The sequence below is a fragment of the Amblyomma americanum genome, chromosome 1, assembly GCF_052857255.1.
Source record: "Amblyomma americanum isolate KBUSLIRL-KWMA chromosome 1, ASM5285725v1, whole genome shotgun sequence".
NCBI classification, from domain to species: Eukaryota; Metazoa; Arthropoda; class Arachnida; order Ixodida; family Ixodidae; genus Amblyomma; species Amblyomma americanum.
In genome coordinates this window covers 97614195-97630852 of record NC_135497.1, presented here as the reverse complement: position 1 = coordinate 97630852, position 16658 = coordinate 97614195, and positions in this window count along the sequence as shown.

Here is a 16658-nt window from a genome sequence, read left to right as displayed (position 1 = left end):
GTCAGGGGTATACGTATCTGTAGCCTTGCGCCGCAACGTCGCTAACTTCTTCTTCAACTGTTTTCCTATGTTTACACGTGGCAACTTGATAGCACCTAAGAAAGCGCTACAGGCTGTTTCTCCCAAGGTAAATTTGCCTTTGAGTCCGTATGTAAGTCTTTCAGTTCACGTAATAGATGCCGTGTAGAGCATATGCGCAGTACAATACGAACTTTTTCTCGTTGCGGATATCATCCGGCCAGACGGGGTGCTCACACCTGGCTGCAGGGGCGAACGCGCTGGCACGCGTCATGTCCAGCTTTTACTTTCTTTTCTCAGTGCTCGAGAGGTAGAAAAGAAGAGAAAGAGGCTGGCCTGAAAAATAAATATCTGGCCTGCTAGTCTGCACTGCGGAACGGGAAGAGGAGAAAAAAGAGGGTCATGACGGGACATGATGATGATGGGAGGAGGCAGATGGAAAAATACAAGGGAGAGAAGAAACTTTATTAGGATCGTATGGCGGGACTTCCCTTAAGCTCGGTGGGTAGTTTGCTCATTTCAGGATTCGACTGGCCTTGGCCGCTTGGCGAACTTGTTGGATGAGAAACTGCAGACATAAATTCGATCGCGCAGTCAGAATCCTAAAATGTGCGTGCGTAGTCTTGGCACATGCCTTTATTTAAATCTCTTTTTGCTGTCAGAAGAGGCCTGAAACTTAATTTGCCCCATCGTCATCAGGTTGTTACGCAGTGCAGCTTAGTCTAAGCAACATCGCAAACGACATGGTGTGACATATAGTATATGTTGGTTTCCACAAAACTTGCGACCTGTACGAGCGCGCGTCACACCCTGCGCGGGTGCCGCTCTCGGGTGGAAACAAATTGGTTTAGAGGAAATGAAAGGCGAAGTAACTGTCTCGCTTCCCGGTGGAGAAAGTTGGGAGTGAAAGAAGAGAGCGGTGCCGTAGTGGAGGTATCCGGAATAATTTCGACCACCTGGGGATCTTTAAAGGGACCATAAAGTGATATATACTGAGGTTCGGAAAAGCGCACGAGTTATCGGTATTTCGTCACCGCACCGCAAAAAATTTTAAGCTATAGCTGAAGAAACACCGAGGATATATATATCGACGATTAAAAATGCTGCTTCCCAACTCATACACGACGACGTGCCAGAAATAAAAAAAAAGGCATCGGGACAGCACCCATCCCGTCACTTCGGCTCGCCCAATGAGAATGCTCGCTAAGATTGCCCACTTGACGTCAGCGAGGCAGGGGCGCCTTAAGAACGCGCAGTGAAGTGTCGCCACAATCGGTCGAGAGCAGCGATTTTTAGAAATTATTTGTTATACACCTTTTCAGGAAGAGCTCGCAGGGCGCCGCCATACTTGGCACTGGTCTGTGCTCGTAGTACAGGAAAGGGTGGAGGATTATAATATAATTGTTATTTTGGGGAGAAAGGAAATGGCGCAGCATCTGTCTCATATATCGTTGGACTCCTGAACCGCGCCGTAAGGGAAGAGATAAAGGAGGGTTGAGGATTCAAATCGGTGTTCCCGAAGGTCATGAAATGGTCTATAACGCAAAGATTTTAAATTTGGCTCGGATACTCACAAACACCACCCGTACACATTTGTTGAATATGGCCATCGAAATCATTTCAGGCTCCATTTAACGTGCACTAACATCGCGCAGCACACGGGCGCCTTTTGCGTTTCGCCTCCATCGAAACGCGGCCGGGTTCGTACCGAGTGGGAGCGGCATGGGGATCGGGGAGATAGCACCTGGCGGGCGCTTGTGGAGGTGGCTAGCGCTCTCCCTGGCCGCTGCTGGAGCTCAGGTAGCGTGGTCGGGCCGGAGAAGGGACGAGTAAGATCGAAAACGCGATTAAGAAGGGGAAGGCAAGGAAAACTCTTTACAGACTATTCACATAATGTACAGGTAAGAGCAACTGAGAACGCCTCTCAGTTAGAGGGAGCTTCTTAGCAGACCGGAGTCTCCTAGGAAGCGAGAGTCTCGGTATCAAACCAGTAGGCCGTACCCTCCGTATTCCCCAGATCCCTGACTGGGGAATACATTTCGGAGACGGATGTCCAAGCAAACGAGCTGACGTAGACACTGGTGGTACCGCCCACGGCAGAGGGCGCTGCTGATGCTCTCGCAGTTCGTCGAAAAATAAAGGGGAAAAGACATTCCCCGAACACGGTCACGTCGGAACGCCAAGCCGTTCTCAGGCAGGGGGATGAATGACATTGCACTACTCCCGCCCCCCCTTCCCCTGTTGTCCGAAACGCGGGAACCATGTCGAAGGTAGAAGTCGCAGCCGTCCGTCAATTATCATCCCCAGCGTGGCTGTGAAAGCAACGCTCCGTCCGGCGACCCGATGGCATACTCGGCCACGTGGCGCCGCCAGTGTCGACGCTGCTTCCGCGAACGCCAGTCCAGGCAACAGCGTTTCTTCAGAAGACTCATTCGCCTTCATATTGGTTTTCTATAAATTCTGGTCGAGAGAGTTCGCGTCATATACATTTGGGCTGGAAGGCATGCCGGGCATAGCACCGCGCTCTTTCGTTTCACCTGTGCGTGGCCTTAAAATTCTTGCGCTGCAGCGGCGACGAGAATGTCGTCTTCGAAAATCTAAAAATTGATATGGGCATTGCTTACGGTGGGCTACAAAGCTGTCAATAAAAAAGGAGTCTAACTGCAATAGTTTAGAAGATAACTATTTCATATTAGTCAACCAACCTTCTGGTAGTAGTAAGACATTTATTCAGCGAAAATTTACAGGCCGGGCATTATCGACCGCTTGGGCGACCAGTAGATGCTGTTCTTCCTCTTCAGCGCGAAGCCAGTCGAATAAGGTGGAATCAGGTGCAAGACCCTCGAACTACTTTGAAAATATGGGGGACGCTTAAGCTTAATTCGCTTTAAAGAGCAGAGCGCGATAGCGTTGTCAGGTCCCGTTTGCATCGCCTACTCAGCACTCACACAATGACCTAATTCCTGATTAGCGTACTCATAGCTACTCATGTACGAATCAGTACATGTCTCTAAGACACTTCACTAAGCCAAAGACAACAACGCATTCACCTAGTCCACCGGCTTTTCTGCGACACGGGACCCTTAGCGCTGTCGCGTTAAAAGCGGGCGCAAGAGCCCCACTTTGAATTCGAAGTATACGCGTTCTGGACGCACAACGAACGGCCCAGATCTAACTCGGCACTGTGTCATCGTTTTTATTATCCGTCCCCAACTGGGGCACTCCACAAGGCGCCGTTCTCTCCCCCCTCCTGAATAATGTAGCCCTAGCCTCGGTGGCCAAACACCTCACCAACATGCCCGACCTCCACGCGCCACTATGCGCCGACATCACCTTATGGACGACCGAGGCGCAAGGTACTTCAGTTAGCAATTGATATTATCACCTCGAACCTGACCAGCATGGGCCCTAAGTGCTCCGAACTCATATCGGAACTGCTCATGATCAGACCACTTTCTTGGGACCCACGCACACACCTCCGAATGTCCTCCGAATGTACGACGACCACATACCCTTGGTCAATAGACTCAAGGCCCTTGCAGGGACTCCGGACCTTTCTTTTGAGAAGAAGGGGGGGGGGGCATGATTTCGAGCTTATTTTGTTATTTATTTATTTAATGCTAATTTACATAATAAATTTCACTTATTATTATCTTTTTTTATTTTTCAATGTTCGAAGGTTGATCTGAACTGTCAGGTTGGGGTGGGGACACACTAACAGTCAGGAAGAGAACGAAAAGGCTTCCAAAAGAAACTGTTTAAGGGGCTGACTCGCGCCCACTAAGATCTGAATGGCACGGTGGCGGCGTTAGCCACAAGTGTGTTCAGCAGTCATCGAAGTGAATGCCTGCAGTTCTTGGCCGCGCTCAATTTAAAGCTGGCAACGAACCTTCGAGATAACGAGTCAAAAGCAAATACAACAAACTGGAAAAATGTGGAAGCATTTAAACGAGGCCACGATCGATGGAGATAAGTCTGGTCGCATCTAGCATTACAAAAAAAAAAATAATAATAAATCCGCCTGCAGGAGGTTTTGACTGCAAACGAACAAACGGCGCAAAGATTCACGGCAATATAAAACGAACTGAAATGGGCAGCTTTATAGATGTGCGCACGAGGAGTGATCAGTTGGTTAAAAAGTTTGTGCATAGTTTGTTTAAATTCTGGTAATCATGATCATGTACACGGGTCAGACAGTCTGCTTCTGTTGGGACATGACTGGTTTAGGTTACTCATATACGAAATGCTTTACAACTGGCCACAAAGCCAAGTAGCTCAGCCTCACTGTGGTTTGCATTAAAAGAGTCCTACAACTGAAGTGTTTCGATTGTCAGAAATCTGACCCAAGTGCAGGCAATTGGAGTCCGGGGGGGGGGGAGCGCTGCCACCTCTGGAAAAATGTTGGGGGGGGGGGGGCGACCGCCCCCCTTGCCCCCCTGTTCCGGGGTCCCTGGGCCTTTGGTCTCTATACACATGACATTTTGGACGCAAGCTTCACTCTACACGACTAGACAAGCAACCCAAACAAATCGCGGACTTTATCCGCAGAGTGGCCACCCGCAAATACAGCCTGTCGAAGAGGAAAACCGTTAAGATGACAGACGCCCTCATCACCAGCGGCTTGACTTATCACCTTCCCTATCACTTGCCCACCAAAATGCAACAAGACAAAGCTGATGTTTTTATTTGAAAGGCGACCACCTCAGCACTCCGCTAACCACAATCGGTTTGTACAAATCGCTTACTCGCTACAGGTACCTGCAATGCTATCTCGGTACTCGAAGTCCAACGAAGCGACCATATACGTCGACTAACCCGCACAGAAACCGGCCAACACCTTCTGCAGCATCTCCATCTGCCCTCCCACCATCTGCTCACCTGCCACCAACTACCAAATTCTCCTATGCACCTGACATCCAGGGCCAACTGCGCATCAGACCTCTACCCAGAAATATGAACCTCGAGCTGCACAGGGCAGACGCGCAGTCCCGGGCTGAATATTGCATCAAACAAAACAGAGGCAGATCCGACATATCCTCTACGTGGACGCGGCTTAACACAACCTGGCTACCAGTCGCACCGATGTCGCCGCCTACGAGGATGGCACCATCGGGACAGCAGCCACCCTCCACGCCAGCAACCCTACGGAGGCTTAGTGCGCGGCCATCGCCTTGGCGCTCATACACGCTACACAAGATCCCAACATCACGGAAATCTGCACCGACTCCCAAGCTGCGTACCGTCACTATCAGCAAAGCATTATCACACCACCCGCCGGACGCATTCTCTCATTAGGAGATGCGCTTACCGAAGAGATAACCCTCACTTGGGTTTCTGGGTATACCTCGATCCCCGGTAATCGGCGCATTCGTGCGCTGGCCCGAGAACTATATCTCTCCGTGCTCCGGAAGATCAGCCACCCAAACCCACGCAGGAAACCACGCGCGCGCTAATCACGTACCACCAAATCACCACTCATTACAAAAGCACCCGCTTCACCCTCCCATTACCTTACTGTGCACTAGATTCAAAATAGAGTATGGTCTGGCGGCAACTGCAGACAAATTGCTGCATCTGACCCTACATCCTTTATCGCTATTACCCTACCTGGACTCTCCCACTCAGCTCAACATGTGGGGCGGCCAAGGCCACTCTTATGCACTACCTGTGGGAATGCCCCCAAACCATGGTAGTACCCCCATGCCCAAACTCATCCCCCTCCTCATGGGAGGCCGCTCTGCGACTCGCTCAGCCAGCTGGCCAAACATGGTAGACAGAGCTCTCCGTGAAGCACACGTCCGTGAATTCTTGGACAAGTAGGAGCCCTCCCCTGAGGTCCTTCTTTTTTTTTGCTTCAAAATAAAATTGTTACCAACACCACCTGAACGCACATGACAGCCGGCGCGGGCCTTTGATTTCTATTTTGCCGGCAGCCGTGAGAACGTCCGGCTGAAATTCTCTCGGAACTCGCCTGAGTCGCCTCCGATTGGCTGCTTCGGGCTACGTGAGAGTAGTTTTTTGTCATGGTCCTGCTTCTCCGGGCACTGTTCACTAGTAGTAATTAACTTTATTTTAGAGTTTCATGTAGTTAGTCTTCCCGGTCACAGCCCCTCGACCCACGCCTGGGCTGGGAACCACTTCGGAGCTTTTCACATGTGAAAGTGATCAGTAGCTGGGCCTCCCGGTTGGAGTCTAGTTTTGCACTTAACTGTCGTTCCGCTTTCGCCTGTGCCGAGCCTCGAGCTGCGCGTATTGAGTGAATTCCGAGGTTCTTCGTAGCAGAGAAAAGTGACGAAAATGGCAGAGGAGTTATTCTCATCTGCAGCTCATTATTTGCAAGTGACGAGTCAGCGTGGCAAAAACTAGGGGCTCAGTGGGCGGGCTGAGCTACTCATCACTTTATTATGACAGATTGTTATTGCTACTAAACAGTGTCGGGGAAATCAAGAACCATGGAAGAAAAAATGGCAAATTAAGCCCTTCCGAGGTGATTTTCGGGATAATTTCACCCCTGTTACAGTGTTCTAGAAGGCTTCGGAGGAAAACCTTCAAGGACATTGTATAGACGCGAGCAAAAAAGATTAGCACCAGTGACGTGCCACCGGAGCAACAGATAGCAACGCTCGGCGCTGCGGTTACGAACACGCCGGTAACAAATGTGCCAGGAGTGTTCGCAAAGGACAGGGCCGCGCCAGCCGCGCAGTGCGATTTTCGCCGCTCCGGTGACGTCATTTACCTTACCTTCTTTTACTCCCAACTGTACCATTTGATTCTCCCAGCACTGCGTTTTTTTTTTTGTAGCGATAGCTACATTACGATAGCATTTCGACCCTTCAGCGTGGCGGCGCCGCCACGCTGTCACGCGGTTGGTCACGTGGTGCGGAGCAGCAGCCGGCGGCGTGGCGCCGTGGCTGATCACGTGGTTGGTCACGTGACCAAGTTCCACTCAGCCAGCTGTAGCTATCGCGTCACTCCATGTTTAACCAGAGCTAAACCACCGCCATTTTTTTGTAGTCCGCTGTAAGGTTTTTCGTGAATCACGCTCACCCTGTGTATGTCGCAGCTCGTGACAGCTGTACTCGTAGTGTCGAGAAAATATTTATTCTATGCATTTCTGTACTGCCGGTATTGCTTTCAGCCCAGTTAAGATTAACGCAGAATTGGCCAGTAAGAACAGAACAGGATAAGCGTATAGCCCTTTATTTTCGAAATTCTTTAAGGGTAGACTGAGGCAGCTAATTTTCTAGGGTCGACCATCAACGTTGGGCTCCTTCACAACCCACCTAGGTAGTGACTGAACATCAATTCGTAGCAGAATCATAGCTATTGTCAGAATGCTGATATGGCAAGCAACTGTGAATAGTAGATACTTTTTGTTCCAACGGGGTCAGGTTGGAGTGGAAGTTCACTAAAATAGATCGCTTGTTTCCTGTGCCCTTGCGTAGTGCTGAGATGCCTCGGTGTCTCTTGTAGTGGACCAGGCACGTAGCCAGAAATTTTTTTCGGGAGGGGCTTAAGACGACTTATTGTGCCCCGGAAGCGGGGGGAGGGGGGGGGGCATGCTTAAAGAGAGACTTAAAGAAAATGGCAGTGGCTTGGCTCAGCTATGCTAGGATATACGTAGCGAGATCTGCAGTTCCCCCTGGTCTAATCGCGCGGTCAGTTATACGACGAGCCTTTGCACCCTCCTCTTCAGTTATTGCTGATGATGATGTTGTTGCCATCGCTTCATCTTGATTTTCTTGCGAAGGAGCCATGCGAGCTGCTATGCGCCGCTTGTTACACTCCGCCTCTTGGCGTCTCCGCTTGGCAAGACGTTCTTCTCTTTGCTCAGGCGTCTCCGCCGCTCTTTTAGCCTTCTGATGTTCATTCTTTCTCTGCAGAGCAGCCGAGTGCCAGGCGACGACTTCTGGGTCCGAAGAATTGATCTTCTCCTGACGAAGCGGCTGGAGTCTGCTTTTCGTCACCCATACGAAGCGATTGTGTTACACCGAGTCGTATCGCCTCAGCTTTTATACACACAGCCGCACGTACGCAGTTTATCCACACGACCCCACACGCGGCCGCGGTGGCGGAGGCCGAGCTCTGACGTCATGCGCCGCGCACCCGCTGCTCCTCTCTGGTTTCGCGCACGCGCACTATCGGCCTCCCAGGCTCACGGCGAAATGCTCGACTGGGTAGCGTAGTGTAGCTCTCGCTACAAAAGAACTGCCCCCCCCCCCCTTGGATACGCGCCTGTAGTGGGCCCGACACACCCTAATGGGCATGGTGCAGGAATAGTCTGTATCGAAGATGCTTGTATCTTCGATACTATTTTAAGAGCGTGAGCTCTTATTCATCACGTTTCTCGATTTATTGGGGTCTGCTACCACCTCCCTTCGGCGTGAAATTTTCTAAGTCCGAATAATTCAAGATGGTGGTCCTCATAGTAAATCGATATAGCAACCCGATTTGTGATTGACTAGTGAGGTCACTGATTTTGTGACGTCGTAATTAACCAGTCACGTGATTATGTTTTATCGCTTATAACTCAGTAATTAAGGAGATCATCATAAAACGAATTAGATATTTGGAATCCTCTAGATGAGTGGAACATGTTAGACTTCAACATTAGCTAACGAAGTTAATATTTAGTTATGGTTAAGCTTTAATTTAATTGCTTATAATTAATTACCGATGAAGTCATGATCTAACTAATGGCATATTCGTAACAGGCTCGATGGGTAGAACATGTTAGACACGAGGATCCATAGCGCACAAAAATCAAAGGACACAACACGAGCGCTAAACTTCGACTAAACTATCTTTATTTGGCGCTGACAGCCTTTTAAAGTTCACATATGGTGTAGGTATAGACTACTAACAACGATTATCTTGTCAAGGTCATGATGTTTCAAGGAATGAGATCAAAAAGCACAATAAAAATCACCAATCAGTGACCAAGGTTCACACTATCGCCCGCTGCCTTAATTGAATCTAAGAAAGCTAAGTATATTCTTCATAATGACACCGAAGGATCACTGACACAATTACCCATTCCCTCTTTTTCGATTGCCGCAGCTTCAATTATTTCCCTTTTTATCGCTATTTTTTCCTAACACTGAACACTCATCGAACTTAGGCGTGCACTTGTGCCCACGGCAGTGACGAGCCAAATTACCTGGCCCCTCGTCTCTAACATTTTTGTGGTGCTCGATGAGTCGCTTATTCAGGCACCGGCCTGTCTGCCGGATTTACAACTTGCCACGTGAAAGCGGCAACCTGTATATAACGTTATTGGTGCAAGTTACAAAGGGGTTCTGATGCCGTACAGAACAGGCCTTCCCATCCTGGTGTGGATCCTCATGTTGACTACCCACTAGCCCGAACCCTGACCCTTCTATGTTAGACACCAATATCGCCTAATTAGGTTAATATTTAGTTATAGTTAGGCTTAACATGGCGGCCGCGACGTCAGCACTCGGCAGCTGACAATTTCATACCATGGCGACCGGGCACCTACCGCCTTGAGGTAAGGAAAAATGGCACTCCAAAGAGTCGAAAAACTTTTTCGGCCCAAATTGATCACCCGCCGCGGTGGCTCAGTGGTTATGGTGCTCGGCTACTGATCCAGAGTTCCCGGGTGCACGGTGCATGTCAGTGCACGTTAAAGGTCCCCAAAAATAATAATAATCATAATAATATTAATAATAATAATTGGTTGGGGGAAAAGGAAATGACGCAGTATCTGTCTCATATATCGTTGGACACCTGAACCGCGCCGCAAGGGATCAAGGAGGGAGTGAAAAAGAAAGGAAGAAAGAGGTGCGTAGTGGAGGGCTCCGGAATAATTTCGACCACCTGGGGATCTTTAACGTGCACTGACATCGCACAGCACACGGGCGCCTTAGCGTTTTGCCTCCATCGAAACGCGGCCGCCGCGGTCGGGTTCGAACTCGGGAACTCCGGATCAGTAGCCGAGCGCCTAACCACTGAGCCACCGCGGCGGGTTAAAGATCCCCAAGTGATCGAAATTATTCCGGAGCCCTCCACTACGGCATCTCCTTCTTCCTTTCTTTCACTCCCTCCTTTATCCCTTCCCTTACAGCCCGGTTCAGGTGCCCGCCGATATGTGAGACAGATACTGCGCCATATCATTTCCCCCAAAACCAATTTTCATTTTCAAATTGGTGAAAGGTGGTAATAAATCGCATGGACGACAAATTGCGCTGCCAAACAGCTAACGCTCGTTACTTCAACGTCTTCCAGACGGTGGAGGCATTTTTTCGATACATTTCGAGAATCAGTATTAGGTACCGCTTGCCAAAATGGAAAGGATCGGTATCAAAAATGCGTTTTTAGTGTATCGCGTAATAAAAAAAAATCTGCAGCAGATTTTGAGTCTGCTGTGAGTGATACGGCGGTGAACGCTCAGGTGGTAGCACACTGAAAAAAGGGATGGAGTAGTATTTTTTTTTATTAATCGAAGACTTGTGGCATAAAAAAAGTGGCTGTCGATAAGCTAAATTAGGTCGTGGAAGCTGTTCTCTTCCAGAAACCTGAACAGGTTCCTGCTCTTAGCGTTGTCCGTTAGCCATAAAGAAAGGTGTTCCTCGCTTGTAGCCATAAGTCTAACTTTAAGTGATAGTCTTCTTCTTGAGTCCTGCGTTCCTGGGCACGCCCACAAAAAGTGACGAAGGTACACCTCAGTGGCCGGCGTGGAACAATTGGGACATGTGCTGGGCACTGTATCTTCCTGAGAGGCCCATCGATGACGTCACCAACGGAGTAAGGGCCGCCCCAGCCCTTATCCTTCTATGGGATAGCTCCTCCAATCTCATTAAGTTATGAGGGAGGGGGTAAGCGCACGGTGGAATCAGGGCACGTGCACTTCTCTTTATACAGGACAAGATGGGCAGAGTGGAACGGAGATAAAAAAAATTGGCGGTGGTTTAGCTCTGGTTAAACCTGGAGTGACGCGATAGCTACAGCTGGTTGAGTGGAACTTGGTCACGCGACCAACCACGTGATCAGCCACGGCGCCGCGCCGGCGGCAGCTGCTCCGCACCACGTGACCAACCACATGACAGCGTGGCGGCGCAGCCACAGGGTGGCGGCGCCGCCACGCTGAAGGCTCGAAATGCTACCGTAATGTAGCTATCGCTACAAAAGGAGGCTAGTGGGGGAGGCTTTCGTAATTGGGTATTGGTGTATAAGGGCGTCTGCATTCCTCTGGTCAACATTCTATCTTCCAACCAGTCAGAAGCGTCGAGTAGTCACATGACCTGTGAGCGAGTAGTGAGGGACGGTGCGTCACGGCGCAGGGTCACGTGACTAGGGCTGGTCACGTGGGTCGCGATGTGATGGGAGATAAAACGGAGACGACGCTGAGACTCCGTGGTATCGGGGAGGCTGTGAAGCCCAGGTTGGCCCAGTTCAAGGGTCAGGGCCTGGATCTGAGCTCTGTCAGCATAGAAAAGGCATATCTTGTGGCGAATGATGACAAATGCGCTGGTAACTTGATAGGCTTCATGATAGGCCTCAACAATACCGATGACGACGCCTACTCCGGATGTGCCACCAATTTATTTATTTATTTACAATACCCCTAAGGGCCCTCGTGCGGTGGTATTACATAGGGGGGGGGGGGGGGGCATACAAGCATAAAAGTTCGGCACAGGCACTTGAAATAAACAAATAATGCATGTAATAACAAAGTATGAAATAAAGCTAGTAAAGTACACAAATAAAACAACAAGCAACGCAAAATAAAACACTCAGTAATACTACAATGCACATAATCCAACAAAAATACAAAATCTGTTAGCCCATGGTTTGCTTTAACGAATGCTGAAAGGATTGAAAGTTAACCTCAGTAGCTATGTGTGATGGCAGTTTGTTCCAGTCTATTATGGTGCGAGGAATGAATGATTTCGCGTAGAGCGATGAACGGGACGTTATGCGTTTTATTTTGTTATCGTGGTCACGGCGAGGAAGGACTGTAGAGGGTGGCAAAAAAAAACTCATCGTGGAGGGTGGGATGGTGGCACAATTTGTGAAGTAAGGTTAGACGAGCGGAATGGCGTCGACATGATAGTGGTTCCAAATCGGCACGTTGTTTTAATGCTGTGACACTGGTGAAGCGTGAATAATAATTGTAAAGAAAAACACCGTAAAAACGGGATGAAGGGTAGAGTGACACCGGATAGAAAAGTTTATATCAGTTTCTTGAACGTTTCTCCAGTTTGTTTCATGCGTTTTGCTTACCTTTGAAAATTCCTTGAAGCTTGTTAATTTTTCCTCTAGCCGCTACCCCCAGGTTTTCAGAATTATTAGCCTTGCCTTTTTTTTTGCTACTTCGTTTCTTTCATTTGTTGTGTTAGCACATATAGCTATACGCCCTCGTGTTTTTACTCCCTCGTCATTATCGTGGCTTCCCCCGTTCTGGACGCCACTATATCCGTCCCTAACGGTGTTTCGTCCTCGCATATGTGCAACAGGTGTGGACAATACATCAGCACATGCTTCTTTCACCATGCGCAATGTATATACGATAGTTACTTCTCGCAAAACTTGGGCCGTTAAGGCATCTGCATTGTTTCATACTAAGCGAGTCTTACGGTTCAGCGACAGATTGACACTGCAACTGAAAGAAAACTGCAGCGTGCTTCACCGCAAGCCAACCTGCATTAACGTGCCGTCTTTCGACTCCCCTGGATAGAACCAACGAGAGCTTTCCAGGCGTTGCAAATAAACAGTGGTCTAAGTTCTCTCAGTTTAAAGAATTTTATTGTAACAAGTCGGGGGGGGGGGGGGGGGGGGGCGTGAAGGGAATTGGACGAAGCAAGGGTCGAGAACATAAAGCAGCACCGCACGTAAGCCGGAAATCCAGGACTTTTTAGGCATTCGCTGCACGCCAGCCTAAAGCCGCAACGGAATTGTTTTCCCACGGCCCCAGCAATGTCAAGAATTTTAATTGAGTTCATCTCTCACGCGCTGACCTTCTGTTCCTTCTTTATCCAATCTATCTCCGTTTCTGCTTCCCTTCAATCATCTGCGCATTCTTTGCCAGTGTAGATATCTGTAGCAAGTGGGCCTCCTACACCTCATTTGCAAGTCGTATTCCTTATTGCCATTCTCCTACGAAGTCAGAAATTCCAGCTGAAAGAACAGTGTGGAAGACATGTCACTGTTATTTAAATGCAACGAAGAAGACGCGCCTACATACTGCGCCGTTAGTTTCTTTTGAACGTCTTCGGGTCCATGATCGGCGAGCGTTCACAAGAAGAGAGTCTTCACCGTCCCGGAGGCTTAATTGGTGGTTACGGCATCAAGATGTCCAGCAGCCGAGGTCGCGCGTTCGGCTTCCGATCGCGGCAGCCGCATTCCAATGAAGGTTATGCCTGAACGACAAAGAGTTGGGCGAGTTAGTTCGTGTAAGGGATCTGTGGATGCCCGCGGCTTTGTGGGAACCATTCGTCCTTTCGCTAATAGCTCGGCGCCGCGAAGCCGCAGTTTCTCCTCGCTAATCCCCTTCGGTGCGTCGGCAAGAAGCGGGCAAACCGCCCAGATTGGAAGGTCGGCAGAGGCATTTTTTTTTTTTGAAGGGCTAAAACCGCCTTGCGAGACGGGTCCGGACGCTCGCGCTTGACCGCGAGCAAGTAAGCGTGGCGTACGGTCAGGTGCGGGTGCGGCTAGCAGGACCCGCGGTGACTCCGACGCGCAAGGACGCTGTATACCAACAGCTTTGGGGGAACGGTCCGGCTTAACGAAACGTAGCCGAACAAAAGGGGTGCTGCAGCACGTTCAAAGGCAGCAACGACATTTTGGCGCGACTTTCCAGATTTGGGGGGACGTCTGTTAACAGTCGTCGCGAAGACGAGTAGTTTGTTACCCGCGGTGGTGGCGGCCCGGGTGAAATCGATAATTGCACTAACACTGGGAACCGCCAGGTTTTCTTTTTGTAATTGTCGAGTTTAACGTCTCGAACCGACACATGGGGTATGAGGAACACCGTAGTGGAGGGCTGCAGAATAATTTAGACCAAATGGGGATCTTTAACATGCGCCACTTGTCGCTGCAGCACACGGGTATTTTTGTATTACGCCTCCATCGAAATATGGCCGCCGCGGCCGGAATCGAACTGGCGACCTTGGTATCAGCAGACGACCGCCAAAGGCACTGCGGCGTCTCCGATATGGGGTTCATCGTGTAAACAGACCTTAACATAACGTAAGAGGAACAAAATTGGAGCCTTCCTCAATAGCCATGGATTTCCGCATACCTAGTGTACAAAATTAGGCGAAAAATGGTTGCATTTGCGCCTTCCCCGTGCTGTGCATCAAAACAGGTGTTTAAAATAACTTCCTGTGAATTAAACATCAGGCCCCAGCAGCAAAACAGACAATTCCTTACCAGCATTTGTAACGGTGGCAAGCTGAGTGCGATTTGGTACGGGCCTCCTTACGCTCGTAATTGTTCATTATCTGGATTAAATATGCTGAGGATTTTTTTTGTGAGAACATGACTCTGACCCCTATCTCGCGAAATTCAGTACATACAATTTTAACAGCTGTTCAGAGTATGTTGCACAGCTTGCGCATTGCATCCCGCGTTAAGGCTTCCAAGATGCCCGCAGCATCGAGCAGGCGTTTCCATTACGCTCGTCCAACCAGGATCAGTTGTATACTCACGCATTGTAAAAACGAAGTGAGTACACAAAAAGAGACGCGACTACAGTGAGGAGAGCAACGGATTTGTCGTAATGTCTTCCCTTCTGCCGTAACATGGGCTTACGTTTTGCGCTGGTATATTTACAAATGCGACACCTACCCCAAACCCGATCTGCGCTGAATAATAATAATAATTGGTTTTTGGGGGGAAAGGAAATGGCGCAGTATCTGTCTCATATATCGTTGGACACCTGAACTGCGCCGTAAGGGAAGGAATAAAGGAGGGAGTGAAAGAAGAAATGAATAGGTGCCGCAGTGGAGGGCTGCGGAATAATTTCGACCACCTGGGGATCTTTAACGTGCACTGACATCGCACAGCACACGGGCGCCTTAGCGTTTTTCCTCCATAAAAACACAGCCGCCGCGGTCGGGTTCGAACCCGGGAACTCCGGATCAGTAGTCGAGCGCCCTAACCACTGAGCCACCGCGGCGGGCATCTGCACTGAAGGAGTAGGTGATTTGTGGTCAACCGTCTTTGGTTGTCGTTGGTCTCGCAAGGTTAATGACTCACTCCCATAAAGAAGGATCAGCTCAGAATCCGGCGAAAGCCAAGAAGTGCGTAAAAAGGGCACCTTATATTATTTAAAGGAAATTTGAGTTTTTAGAGATGAACACATCGCGGAACGTCGCAAACCTCGTCTTCCTCATCTTTGGGTGAATCATGAGCTTGCCGTTAAAAAATATAAACACTGATCGAACTGTTCGTTTATGCGGTTGAATGTAAGTAAATAAATGTTATTTGACTCATTCATTCGTTGTGCTTACCCAAATAAAGCTTTAGAATTTGCATACGCTCGGAGTGCTTTGTGCTTGTCAGTGAATGGAACGAGGAAAACGCTACGGACGAGGATGATGAGCGCAGTGTAGGTCGTAATTTCTAATCTGTAGCATGTTTCCTTGCCATGAGATGCCTAGCATTTCCTGTATACTGAGAAAGAATTTGATATATATATATATATATATATATATATATATAGCAAGCGGCTCTTTTAGGGGGAGGGGAAGAAATTCTGTAACATATACTATTGTTTCTGGTATACAGTCTGCGAGTTATACATGCTAAAAAAATTATATTTTGCGCTTTGCGGTCCATCTGTATACATGCACTGCACAGCATTTTTTCTTTTTCAGCATCGCTGAATGTGGCACAAAGTTCGCAAAGCTTACTCTATTGCCACGTTATGTGATACTTGAACTGCGCCAAATATAATTTTATGTGCTGTTCGCACGCCTGATGCTGATAGTGTATGTAACGAGTGCAAAAAGTCTAGTATTTTTTTTTCTTGGCAGCCGTCTCCAGACTCATACATTCCAGAACCCAGTTATGTGTAGTCTTGATTATCCGTCACAATATTCAAATGTGTGCAAGCTATGTCACCACAACGCGAATCTCAACCATATATATTGGAAATGCCCTTTTGCCCCCCTGGAGGGAAAAAAAATTCTGTCGCTTGACCAATGGGGGGCTCTCCTATTCAGCACCGATCTGATGATTCAGACAAAGGTCGTACAACTGGCCGAAGACGCCGCCACAAGCCAGGACATTCTGGCTGTCGTTTAGGCGAGGGGCCTAAAGCCTCTCAAACTGTTGGAAATAAATGTTTTACAATCCATATGCAGCCAAAATTGTGCGTTGCGGACTATACACTGCGTGCGGACTGTATACCGGATACTACGGTAAGGCGATAAAAATGCAACGAGTTCCAATCCAGTAGTGCACGAGTTGACGTCGAATTTCGCGTTACACTGCCGCGACCTGGATGCTATTTGACCACGAAAATCCTCGCAGTCGCCGACGGCAACAGATGGCACAGATCCTTGACAGTAACCTCGACTCGCAGACAATCAGTCGTAATTACACCAGCGGAAGCCTCATCGAGAAGGCTTCCCAAATATTCCGCCATGGGGGTACCAGCTGAGAACCACTTA